Source organism: Rana temporaria, chromosome 9 (assembly GCF_905171775.1).
Source record: "Rana temporaria chromosome 9, aRanTem1.1, whole genome shotgun sequence".
NCBI classification, from domain to species: Eukaryota; Metazoa; Chordata; class Amphibia; order Anura; family Ranidae; genus Rana; species Rana temporaria.
The window spans coordinates 61,400,469-61,414,003 of NC_053497.1; the positions used below are offsets into that span (position 1 = coordinate 61,400,469).

The window sequence follows — 13,535 nt, forward strand, 5'->3', positions numbered from 1 at the left end:
TGGGTACACAGGTAACCCTTCAATCGCCCGTGATGTTAAACCCTTCCCAGCCAGTGTCAGTACACAATAAAGTTCCTGTGAGATATTCTGCATATTACACCAGCACTGCATATGTTCCTCTGAGATACTCTGCATATTGCACCAGCACTGTCTAGGTTCCTGTGAGATACTCTGCATTAGATAGTTTAGGGAAAGGTTCCAGATTGTTCTTATAGGGAGAGAAATATATAGGAGTCAGTCCTGCTTCACAAATCAAATTGCAGCAGCATTGCATATTTTCCTGTGAGATACTCTGCATATTACACCAGCATTGCATATTTTCCTGTGAGATACTCTGCATATTACACCAGCACTGCCTAGGTTCCTGTCAGTCCTGCTTCACAAATAAAATTGCAGCAGCATTGCATATTTTCCTGTGAGATACTCTGCATATTACACCAGCATTGCCTAGGTTCCTGTGAGATACTCTGCATATTACACCAGCACTGCATATGTTCCTCTGAGATACTCTGCATATTGCACCAGCACTGCATATGTTCCTGTGAGATACTCTGCATTAGATAGTTTAGAGAAAGGTTCCAGATTGTTCTTATAGGGAGAGAAATATATAGGAGTCAGTCCTGCTTCACAAATCAAATTGCAGCAGCATTGAATATTTTCCTGTGAGATACTCTGCATATTACACCAGCATTGCATATTTTCCTGTGAGATACTCTGCATATTACACCAGCACTGCCTAGGTTCCTGTGAGATACTCTGCATATTACACCAGCACTGCCTAGGTTCCTGTGAGGTACTTTGCATATTACACCAGCACTGCATATGTTACTGTGAGATACACCCTTTATATACTTTTCTTCTATTGTGCTATTCAAAAAACATCAATTTAGGGGAAAAAAATTGCAGTGTTTCTTCCAGTGTTTGCAGTGTTTCCTCCATATCTGTATGTGTGAGGTAAACACTTTAGCCAGTGTTCTTCTATTGTTCTATTCAAAAATCACCCAGTTAGGGCAAACATATATATTTTGCAGTGTTTCCTCCAGTTTTTGCAGTGTTTCCTCCATATCTGTACGTGTGAGATAAACCCTAACCTTAACCCTAACCCTGACCTCGTCCTCCTAGGTCAAGATTTTTTTTTATGTTATTTTAAGTTATTTCCCAATCCAAATTTATTTGCAGAGTACTTGCCATGCTCTTACCAATATTTTGCTGCCATTTTCAGCCCTCTAGCCCTTTCCATTCTTTTTTTAGAGATATTTTAGTAGTCAAAAGTCCAGGTCCCCATTGTCTTCAATGGGGTTCGGGGTCAAGTTTGGGTCAAGTTCGGGTCCCGAACCCGGACTTTTTTCCGAAGTTCGGCCGAACCCGTCGAACCCGAACATCCAGGTGTCCGCTCACCTCTAGTCGTGACATTACTACACATGTGGGTGCATTGCAGAGGATTTGGAATATGTGATTTTATATGCCGCTTTTCAAGTCATTCGTATGAGCGTTTTTTAAACCGATTTTAATAAATGTAGTTAATGATGTTTAATAAATTCTTTGAGTCAAGTTGGGCATCCCATAATTCCTATACCCTATTTAAGTTGCTTTCCCCAATAAAATAAGAAAGGCAAGCCCATGGACTGATTTCCTGTGTCGGGATGCAAGTTGGAAATGCGTGTTGCCTGGCTGTGCAGGAATAGGGTTAACCAGTAACTATTGTCTCCTGCGGGGGGTAGCGATATATAGTAGTAATGCGATTTACACTATGGGAGGTGTTATTTGCATTTCATTACACGTATGATGCTGATGTATTGCTGCCAAATATTGAGGGAGCAATTTGAAGGCGTGATTTGATCCATGTGCCACAGTGTGGAGGAACAACCTGCTTAAAGGGGTTGTAAAGGAAAAAAATGTTTTCATAATAAGCATCCTTTACCTGCAGACATTGCGCTTTTCACTTCCTCATTGTTCGTTTTTGCTCAGAAGTTGCTCTATTTCTTCTCTGTTCTGTTCACTTCCTGCTTGTCTGATTTTACTGACCACCGTGAAGGGAGGCTTTACTGCGGTGGTCAGTAACGTGCTCGCCCCCTCCTGGGAACTACAACTGTGCGGCAGGACGCTCTCTACGTGTTAGAGACTTCAAGGATGTGTGAATTACTGGGTGTGCCGCAATCCATACTGGGAAATGTAGTTCTTACATGAACGAGCGCCGCAAACCAGGAAGTGAATGAGAGAACAGAAACTAGAACGCCGGAGGTGATATAGATGAAGGAATTTAATAGGTATTTACTAGTTTTTTAACAGAATCATTACACTATTCTGTCTGTCTACCTTGCAGACATTAATTTTAGGCAAAAAATGTTTTCCTTTACAACTCCTTTAACCACTTGAATTCCAGAAGATGTACCACCCTTCATGATCAGGCCATTTATTTTCGATATGGCGCTGCGTTATTTTAACTGAAAATTGCGTGGTTGTACACTCTACCAAAATAAACTTCCTGTACATTTTTTCCCTGAAATAGAGCTTTCTTTTGGAGGTATTTGATCAACACTGTGTTTTTTATTTTTTGCACTATCAACAAAAAAAGATTGTCAATTTTGAAAATAAAATCAATATTTTTTACTTCCTGCTATAAAACATCAAATTTCTTCATACCTTTAGGCCAATATGTATTCTGCTACATATTTTTGGTAAAAAAATCCCAATAAGCGTATATCGATTTGGTTGGTTTATGTGAATGTTATAGCGTCTACAAACTATGGTATATATAAGGGAATTTTTATTTACAGTATTTATCTTTTTTTATACTAGTAATGGTGGTGATCATGGATTTATAGCTAGACTGCAATATTGCGGCGAACATTCTGACACTAACTGACACTTTGTGGGAACCGGTGACACTAATACAGTGATCAGTGAAAAAAATATACATTGTCACTGTACTAATGACACTGGCTTGGAAGGGGTTAACATCTAGGGTAACCAAAAGGGTTAACTGTGTGCCTAGCCAGTGTTTGTGTGTTAACTGTGTGCTGGTTAGGAGACGAAATGGATTCTAGTCGCTGCTTGGCAGGAACACAGACTCCATTCCTTTCCCCTGTCAGAACTGAGATATGCCTTTTTTACATGGGCATATCTCAGTTCTCTGTGTATTGCAGACGAATGGCAGGTGCTGGAGGACATCGAGTGACTGACACCTGCAGATCGGCTTCTGCTGTGATTTATCACAGAAAAACTGTGGTGCCCATGCGCACCCTGCAGGCAGAAGTCCGGAATCACGTATATACGTGATCTGGTGCACAGCTGCCGCCCTGTAGCAGTAAAACTCCTATGGGACTGAAAGGGGCGGACAGACCATTGAGGCACTCGGGCACTGCCCGAGGGCCCCATGCCACTAGGGGGTCCCATCAGGGTTGCCAGGCTCAGTAAAACCAGGGACAGTATGTAAAAATCTGTGTTTTTTTTTTTACATCTGTCCCTGATATGTCTGAAACCGACATGCTTTTGATGTGAAAATCCCGAGATTCTAGCTGCTCCGCCTCTGCACTGCCTCCTGGCATGGTGGCCATCTGTAAGCCCGGGGGCCCCATAATCTTCTATTGCCCGGGGGCCCCATGAGTTGTCAGTCCACCCCTGGGGGCTGATGACAATCCGTTAATACAAATGCTGTTTATGTCTTTTGGTGTGGAGGTCTCATATACTCTGGTAAGCCTCAGGCCTTGTACTCACGGCAGGACATGTCCGATGAAAACGGTCTGCAGACCGTTTCCATCGGACATGTCTGGCCGGGGACTGCCCGGGGACTTCTGTTCGATGGCTATACACACCATCGAACAGAAGTCCACGCGTAAACAATACGCGGGGCGTGTCCGCGGTGTCGCCGCGTCGATGACGCGGTGTCGCCGCGACAATGACGCGGCGACGTGGGCGGCCTGCCTTTAAAATGCTTCCACGCATGCGTCGAAGTCATTCGACGCATGCGAGGGATGGCGGGCGGCAGGACATGTACGGTAGGTCTGTACAGACGACCGTACATGTCCGATCCGCCCGAAAATGGTCCGCTCGGGCCAACACACGGCCAAACATGTCTGCTGAAACTGGTCTGCGGACCAGTTTTAGCAGACATGTTTGGTCGTGAGTACGGGGCCTCAGGCCTCGTACAGACGGACGGACTGTTCGCTGAAAACGGTCCGCCGGACCGTTTTAAGCGGACATGTCTGCCCGGAGATTTCTGTCTGATGGTTGTACACACCATCAGACAGAAATCCGCGCGTACACGATACGCGGGGACGTGGCCGCGCCGTCGCCGCTGCGACGTGCGCAGGCCCTGGAAGTTCAAAGCTTCCACGCATGCGTCGAATCACTTCGACGCATGCGAGGGATGGCGGCCGATCGGACATGTACGGTGAGTCTGTACAGATGACCGAACATGTCCGACAGACAGGCTTCCAGCGGACATGTTTCTTAGCATGCTAAGAAACATTTGTCCACTGCAAAACGGTCGGCTGGACAAATGTCCGCTGGAAACCTGTCCGGTCGGCCGTACACACGACCGAACATGTCTGCTGAAACTGGTCCGCGGACCAGTTTCAGCAGACATGTTCGGTCGTGTGTACAAGGCCTCAGAGTACTCTGTCTCAGTGGAAGACACGTGGTGAGAGTGGACTCACTGAGTTACCAGAATGGCACTCCTGCACGAATCGCTGTAGCTGTACGGCGGGGCAGCTTAAGGAATATAGGGGGCACGTGCGCTGCGATGTCCACCGGCACCCGCAATCGTTCTTGACAGAGTGAGCACAGAGGTTTGTGTGTGTAAACACACAAATCCATGTTCTGTCAGGGGTGAGGAGACTGATCTGTTGTTCCTACGTCTCCTCCCCAAGTCAGTCCCTTCCCCTGCAGTGAGAACACACACTGAGGGTGCAAATTTAACCCCTCGATCGCCCCTAGTGTTAACCCCTTCCCTGCCAGTGACATTTATACAGTAATCAGTGCATTTTTATCGCACTGCTCGCTGTATAAATAGCAATGGTCCAAAAATGTGTCAAAATTTTCCGATCTGTCTGTATCAATGTCGCAGTCCCGATAAAAATCGCAGATCACTGTCATTACTAGTAAAAAAAAAAATGCAATAAAACAATCCCCTATTTTGTAGACGCTATAACTTTTGCACAAACCAATAAATATACGCTTATTGCGTTTTTTTTTACCAAAAATATGTAAAACAATATATATCAGCCTACACTGATGAAGAAATTTGGGGATATTTATTATAGCAAAAAAAAATTAATATTGTGTTTTTTTCAAAATTGTCGCTCTTCTTTTGTTTATAGAGCAAAAAGTAAAAATCGCAGAGGTGATTAAATACCACCAAAAGAAAGCTCTATTTGAGGGACATAAATTGTTTGGGTACAACATTGCACGACCATGCAATTGTCAGTTAAAGCGAAGCAGTGCCATATCACAAAAAAATTGCTTCACTCTTTAGAGGACTACTATTTCATGTGGGGTCTCCTATTGCTTCTTCTTAATTTATTAAAGGGTCGCTAAAGGAAATTTTTTAGCTAAATAGCTTCCTTTACCTTACTGCAGTCCTGGTTTCATGTCCTCATTGTTCGTTTTTGCTCTGATGTTACTGTAATCCTTCTCTGTTCTGAACACTTCCTGGTTGTATGTTTCCTGATGAAAAAAGTCATGGGAGCTTTATCTCTGAGGTCACTAATCAAGGAGGTGTGATTACTGTGTGTCTAAAACCCCTCAACACCAATCAGTTTTGTTTTACAAACCATCACTGCCCTGTATTGGCTCTGAGTCACAAGCAGGAAACAGCATGCAAAAACGAAACTGAAACTACAGGTACATTATATAATTGATTTTTATCTATTTTTAATAATTTTTAAAAGAAATCAGTTAACTATTATGTCTCTATACCCTGTAAACAGTCATTTCAGCAAAAAAAAATTCCTTTACAACTCCTTTAATCCGTTATACACTAAGCATTGTCTGCATTGTATTCCATGTATGATACTGCTACTGAGGGCGGAGTGAGAGATCGGAAGGCAAGCAATTATCCTATCTACCCCGGGGCGGAGGAGCATCTTGCTTGCCACAAAAGTGGTTTGTGTCTCATGTGAAGGTCGCATATGCTCTGGTAGGCCCGAGTGAAATTATCAACATATTCAGCTTATACTGTACAGTTTTGAACTAACCCTTCAGAGAACTATTGTTTTGCATGGGGTTCACTTTTCAGAGGACCTTTTGTGTTATTGAATACTGATCTTATATTTAGAGTGGTCACTGAGCTGGCTCTTCAGAGTGTTAGTTTCACCCTTCAGCGGGATATTAGTTCTTTATTCACTAGTATTGAGCTCACTTTTCAGAGTGCCATTTCACCTTTCAGAGGTTTTGTGCTTTTCATATTTCCAGTGGCTATTGTTTTTGTATTCACAAAGGTTTTGCACTAACTCTTTGTCAGTTCACACTTCTGAGGAAAATGAGTCATACTATGTTTCCCTGGAGCTTTGAGGTTTGTTTTCGCACTTTAATTTTGGTACTTAGCGCTGCACTTAATCAAATAATTGTTAACAAACACCAGAATTTACATGAGCCAACATCTCACTCCAGGAACTAGACACTGACAATGGATAAAACACGACTCAGTGCAGAGAGAAGAGATTAAAGAAGTTGTAACCCATTAAAAAAAAAAGACCCTGTTCCTTTAAGCACTTCAGCCCCGGAAGGATTTGCCCCTTAATGACCAGGCCATTTTTTTGCGATACTGCACTGCTCCTATATCATGTCTGCAGTCTATGAGCAGGGGAGTTGCTAGGTCGGCAAAAGATCTGGGGATAGAGCCCATAGCAGCGGTCACCAACCCTTTTGCAGGCCCAGGGGGGCACGCCGGTGGTAAGCAATTTTTTGCGGGCAATGGCTGGTGTTGGCGCTTCAATCATCACAGCACCATGCTTGATATGGTGTCAGGGTGATTGAAGCGCATTATTTCTATTGTTACATTGTAATATATAATGAAGTGGTTCAACTCACCATAATGCAGAATCTGTGGGAGCCCTGGGTTTGTAACTTGCCACATCTCCTGCCACCAGATGCAGCTTGTTACTTGCCACCGCCGCCTGGCACCAGATGTGGATTGTCACTTGTCAATTGCCACCGTCAGCTGCCACCATATGCGGATTGCCACTGTCACCTGCCACCATATGTGGACTGTCCTTTGCCACTGTCGCCTGCCACCAGATGTGGATTGTCACTTGCCACTATCGCCTACCACCAGATGTGGATTGTCACCTGCCACTTCGCCTGCCACCAGATGTGGATTGTCACTTGCCACGTCGCCTGCCACCAGATGTGGATTATCACTTGCCACGTCGCCTGCCACCAGATGTGGATTGTTACCTGCCACCAGATGTGGATTGTCACTTGCCACGTCGCCTGCCACCAGATGTGGATTATTACCTGCCACCAGATGTGGATTGTCACTTGCCACGTCGCCTGCCACCAGATGTGGATTATTACCTGCCACCAGATGTGGATTGTCACTTGCCACGTCGCCTGCCACCAGATGTGGATTATTACCTGCCACCAGATGTGGATTGTCACTTGCCATGTCGCCTGCCACCAGATGTGGATTATTACCTGCCACCAGATGTGGATTGTCACTTGCCACGTCGCCTGCCACCAGATGTTGATTGTCACCTGCCATTATTTGCGTATTGTCACATGCCATGCCAGCTAGTGCCACCAAATGTGCATTGTCACTGGTCCATTTAGGACCGAGGCAGGTGCAGTAGTCTGTCCTGAGTGAGGGTAGGAGTGCGGTGATGCAGGGCAGGCGGAGAGAGATGATGTCATCTGCTCGCTTCTCTGGGCTATGGGCCACAGATTCGGGGCTATAGCCCCAATAACTACCCCTTAGCAACGCCACTGTCTCTGAGCATTTTCTGTATCATGTCTGCAGTCTCTGACCACCTCTTGTATCATGTTTGCAGTCTCTGACAGTCTCTTGTATCATGTCTGCAGTCTCTGACCACCTTTTGTATCATGTCTGCAGTCTCTGACAGTCTCTTGTATCATGTCTAAAGTCACCGACAATCTCTTGGAGCATGTCTGCAGTCTATGACCATTCTCTTGGAGCATGTCTGCAGTCTCTGACAGTCTCTTGGAGCATGTCTGCAGTCTCTGACAGTCTCTTGTATTATGTCTTTTGTATCATGTCTGTAGTCTCTGACAGTCTCTTGGAGCATGTCTGTAGTCTCTGACAGTTTTTTGGAGCATGTCTGCAGTTTCTTTGAGCATGTCTGCAGTCTCTGACAGTCTCTTGAAGCATGTCCCCAGTCTCTGACCATCTCCTGTATTATGTCTCTTTTATCATGCCGCTGTCTCAGGCTACCTATTGTATGATATCTGCAGTTTTTGACAAGTTTGTAGAATTTGTGACAAGTTATGCTTTTTATCTGGGTAATAGGCAAGGGAATGTCAAATAAATGGCATAAGTTGAGCATTGCCCTGGGGAACCTATACCAAAGAAAACTGTTTTCTTGGTGGGCAGCAGTAACTTTACTAATACCTAAACGGCAACATTAAATATGCAAAATGTATTTAACCGCTTAACGACCGCCGCATGTATAAGTACGTCCACAGAATGGCACGTACAGGCATATGGGCGTACAGGTACGTCCCTGCCTTTCCGCGATCGGGACCCCCCCCCCCCGCTACATGCGGCGGTCAAATTCCCGCGCGGAGCGATCTGCGGGCTACTCGTTTATAGCCCCTCCGTCGCGATCGCTCCCCGGAGCTGAAGAACGGGGAGAGCCGTATGTAAACACGGCTTCCCCGTGCTTCACTGTGGCGGTTGCATCGATCGAGTGATCCCTTTTATAGGGAGACTCGATCGATTACGTCAGTCCTACAGCCACACCCCCCTACAGTTGTAAACACACACTAGGTGAACCCTAACTCCTACAGCGCCCCCTGTGGTTAACTCCCAAACTGCAACTGTCATTTTCACAATAAACAATGCAATTTAAATGCATTTTTTGCTGTGAAAATAACAATGGTCCCAAAAATGTGTCAAAATTGTCCGAAGGGTCCGCCATAATTTCGCAGTCACGAAAAAAATCGATGATCGCCGCCATTAGTAGTAAAAAAAAAAAAATAATAAAAATGCAATAAAACTATCCCCTATTGTGTAAACGCTATAAATTTTGCGCAAACCAATCGATAAACGCTTATTGCGATTTTTTTTACCAAAAATAGGTAGAAGAATACGTATCGGCCTAAACTGAGGGAAAAAAAATGTTTATATATGTTTTTGGGGGATATTTATTATAGCGAAAAGTAAAAAATATTGCATTTTTTTCAAAATTGTCGCTCTATTTTTGTTTATAGCGCAAAAAATAAAAACCGCAGAGGTGATCAAATACCACCAAAAGAAAGCTCTATTTGTGGGGAAAAAAGGACGCCAATTTTGTTTGGAAGCCACGTCGCACGACCGCGCAATTGTCTGTTAAAGCTACGCAGTGCCGAATCGCAAAACCTGGCCTGGGCAATTAGCAACAAAATGGTCCGGGGCTTAAGTGGTTAAATAACATGACTAAGGAATGCCTTGAACTTGCCTGGAAAGTTGCGTATCTGTGTGATGTATACAACCTTCTACAAAAAAAACTCACACTTTCTGCTGATTTTTTTAGGAATGATCAGTCTAAAGCCTCATACACATGATCGGACTTCCATCTGACTTTTCTCTGGATTTTGCTCTGAATGGGCGTTGGCCGTGAACTTGGTATGCATACAAACAGCAGGACTTTTTCAGCCAACTTTCACCATACAACTTTAGGCCCATACACACGTTCGGACTTTTTGACAACAACGGTTCGACGGACGTGTTTGATCCGACAGTCCGACCGTGTGTATGCTCCATCAGACAATTGTTTTCGCTTTTTCATCGGACAAATGTTCGCTGTGCATGCTCTCAAACTTTTCGACAACAAATGTCCGATGGAGCATAATCCAATCGTGTTACACAAGTCCCTCGGACTTAATTTCAAAGTACAAACACGCATGCTCAGAACCAATGCTAAAGATCAGACAACAATAGCAGAAGTTGACCAAAGGGTGGCGGTAAAGAGCTGAAAAACCATGTGATTTGGTGAAAGTTGGCTGAAAAAGTCCTGCCACGTGTATGCATACCAAGTTCACGGCCAATGCCCATTCGGAGCAAAAAATACGGAAAGGTCCAAACGAAGTCCAATCGTGTGTATGAGGCTTTAGACTACACAACTGTGTTGTTCTGCACTTTGCAATCATATGAAAATATGAAAATATTAAAACTATGATCTGTTACTTAAACAATTTACGGAAAATCATTACTTACTAAACTGAATTACAATGTACGTTCGGCTTTCTGACACACACGCACGCACATACAGATATTTGTATAGTCAATCCGACTGATTGACTTGGCAGAGTCCAAGTCAATTAAAAGCTCAAGAAAAAAAAAAAAGAGGATCTTTGGTCTGCAATTTTTACTCAAATAATTCAGTTTAGTCATACATACAATGAATAATTGTGTGATTGTAGTGATATATATGCAGCCACCATGAGGTACGCCCATTTTTTTGGGTGTTACTAAAATCACCTTCAATTATTTTCTAAGACTAGATCACTAACAGATAAAATATAATTTCCTACTAGTTAAACATTAATGTAGCATGTAGTATTGATTAATGCACAATCATATCACTATGTGATCATTTGCAATTAATCACTAATGTATAACATTATATGTTACTTGTTCTGTATTTTAGCAATCGATCACTACTGTACTGTGAGCAAATTACAAGAGCAGGGAGATAAGAATTCCGGAAAATCCAACTAAAAAGCCAAATAATGTTTATGTTTGCAAGGAAAAGAAAAGTTAATTATTTGGCAGTTTTAGATAAGCATAACTGTAAGGTATTTTATCATTGCTGCAAATTACTAAATTACTTGTGTAGCAATTATAAAGGGATTTTTTATTTCTTAACCGTACTGCCGCATACTGAAGTGTGACATTCCATAATATTGCCCTACCATCTTCCTTGTGTTTTCTTGTTAGGCTATGACTCCTAGTGGCAAAATTGTAAATAGCAAGAGCTTTTTTTTGTAAAAGTTTGATGATATATTGGATCAATAAACGATTGTTGATTGTGGATCTCGCTCATAAAAAAGTCCAACTGAAACTGCAGTGTTTATAAGGGACATGGTGATGGTGAGCAGCATTCTAGCAGGCTGCCGCTTTACTCTACCTGCAAGAACATACAGACAAAAGTAGTTTGTAAGAATGTTTTCTATAATAGACAGGCATGTGGCGCTTTTCATACTGTGCATTTGCTTTAGCCCCCACCCTCAAGAAGGTTACGATCCCTGGCTCAAAAGCTTACATACACATACAAGTGCAAATTTAGACCAGAGCCAACTAAAGCTGGACATATACCCTCAGAATTGCACTCAGTGGGTGGCCCTCCTGTCCCTAAAAATAGACCATGCTGGAAAATTTCTGGCCATACAGCAGTTGCATCCAATCACAACCAATGCAGTTGCCTGTTAGATTACATTAGTCCAGAAGGGGGATCTGGAGGAATCTGTAAAGGCCCATACACACAATCTGACTTTTTAACAACAAATGTCCGATGGACCTGTTCTAGCGGACAATCCGACCATGTGTACTCTCCATCAGACAAACTTTTGGGCTTTTTCATCAGGCAAATGTTCGCTGTGGGGACAGACAAACTTTCCGGCAACAAATGTCAGATAGTCACCAGCCATTGGAGGGTTTGACAGTTTGGTTGAGAACACAAGCAAATGGGACAGTTATCAATACCGGGATTCCAGGATTACAGCTGTTTTTTGAAACCATTAAATCAATTTGTTTCGTTCCACTTTATGATTTACTGCTGTTAGGGGGCTCTGGGCTTCAGCAAATTGGCAGCCTCCAGCAGAAAGCAAGTTGTTATGGGTAAAGTTCCGCATTAAGTTAAAACGGAGCAAGAATTTCCACATGAAGGTCACAGGAACTGGAAGACAGCGTAGAAAACGACCACGAAGGGACTCGAACCCTCAATCTTCTGATTCGAAGTCAGACGCCTTATCCATTAGGCCACGCGGTCTGCCACAGGTTCTACATTTTGGTTTGTGGTATGCGGATCAGCCAAACACTTGAAGAGCACCTGGGACATCTTCTGCTTGCTTTGCTCAAGCAGATTTGGTCAAAAAGATCTAAAAAGTATGATTTGGTGCCAAGGTCAAGCTTTAAGAAGTACATTTGCAACAGGGCCTAGGTGCAGAGTGTTAATACAGCTCCTTGACAATGGTAATAGATCAATAGAGTAGTACGAGAAAATACTAATTTCTAGAGGCAGCCAGTTGTCACCCCTCGTCTTGTCAGGATGGCCGAGCGGTCTAAGGCGCCAGACTCAAGAGCTGTTTCTTCACATTACGTGGGTGTTCTGGTCTCTGAATGGATGTGTGGGTTCAAATCCCACTTCTGACAATCAATTTACATATTTAGCTTGAACTAGAATGACCAATTCCGCCGTGTTTTCATGCTACCATGTCACCGAATAAAAACAGTTAAAAAAAATCCAAAAACTTTGCAGATCCTACATAAAGATCAAATTGTTGGGAAAGCTCTGATAGGTCATGCTGTTAAATCTGTCATTTAAAGTGCAACTTTAGTCAGAAAATTAAGTCCTGCTAAGTCACTTCAGGTTGGCCCATTTTGCATATATACTTATGTAAAACATTCAAAAATAAGTGTCCATACACTTTAAAATCCAGTAATACACAGTGTTTCAGCCTGCTCTGCACATACTCAGTTGCTCTCCCATTTTAGGCACTGCTGAGTTTGGAGAGGCTGATCTACTGACAGCCTTAAAGTGCAATTAAACCCTCCTATCCTTTACAGCCAATGAAGCTGCTTCTGTTCTAACTGCAACTGCCATGGTACTGCACATGTGATCAGTTATGACACCAGCCATTGGAGTGTTTGACAGTTTGGTTGAGAACACAAGCAAATGGGACAGTTATCAATACCGGGATTCCAGGATTACAGCTGTTTTTTGAAACCATTAAATCAATTTGTTTCGTTCCACTTTATGATTTACTGCTGTTAGGGGGCTCTGGGCTTCAGCAAATTGGCAGCCTCCAGCAGAAAGCAAGTTGTTATGGGTAAAGTTCCGCATTAATTTAAAACGGAGCAAGAATTTCCACATGAAGGTCACAGGAACTGGAAGACAGCGTAGAAAACGACCACGAAGGGACTCGAACCCTCAATCTTCTGATTCGAAGTCAGACGCCTTATCCATTAGGCCACGCGGTCTGCCACAGGTTCTACATTTTGGTTTGTGGTATGCGGATCAGCCAAACACTTGAAGAGCACCTGGGACATCTTCTGCTTGCTTTGCTCAAGCAGATTTGGTCAAAAAGATCTAAAAAGTATGATTTGGTGCCAAGGTCAAGCTTTAAGAAGTACATTTGCAACAGGGCCTAGGTGC

The 13,535-nt window shown here is 43.4% G+C and overlaps 3 non-coding genes across 3 annotated transcripts; 1 reads left to right on the top strand and 2 right to left on the bottom strand.

Moving 5' to 3' along the window:
• Window positions 1–12,076: 12,076 nt before the first annotated feature.
• On the bottom strand, window positions 12,077–12,149 carry TRNAR-UCG. Its single transcript has one exon. It is a non-coding gene; the product is annotated as a tRNA-Arg (tRNA).
• Window positions 12,150–12,422: 273 nt separating this feature from the next.
• Window positions 12,423–12,532, top strand: TRNAL-CAA. The gene is made up of 2 exons: window positions 12,423–12,460; window positions 12,487–12,532. It is a non-coding gene; the product is annotated as a tRNA-Leu (tRNA).
• Window positions 12,533–13,287: 755 nt separating this feature from the next.
• TRNAR-UCG lies at window positions 13,288–13,360 on the bottom strand. The gene has a single exon. It is a non-coding gene; the product is annotated as a tRNA-Arg (tRNA).
• Window positions 13,361–13,535: the final 175 nt, after the last annotated feature.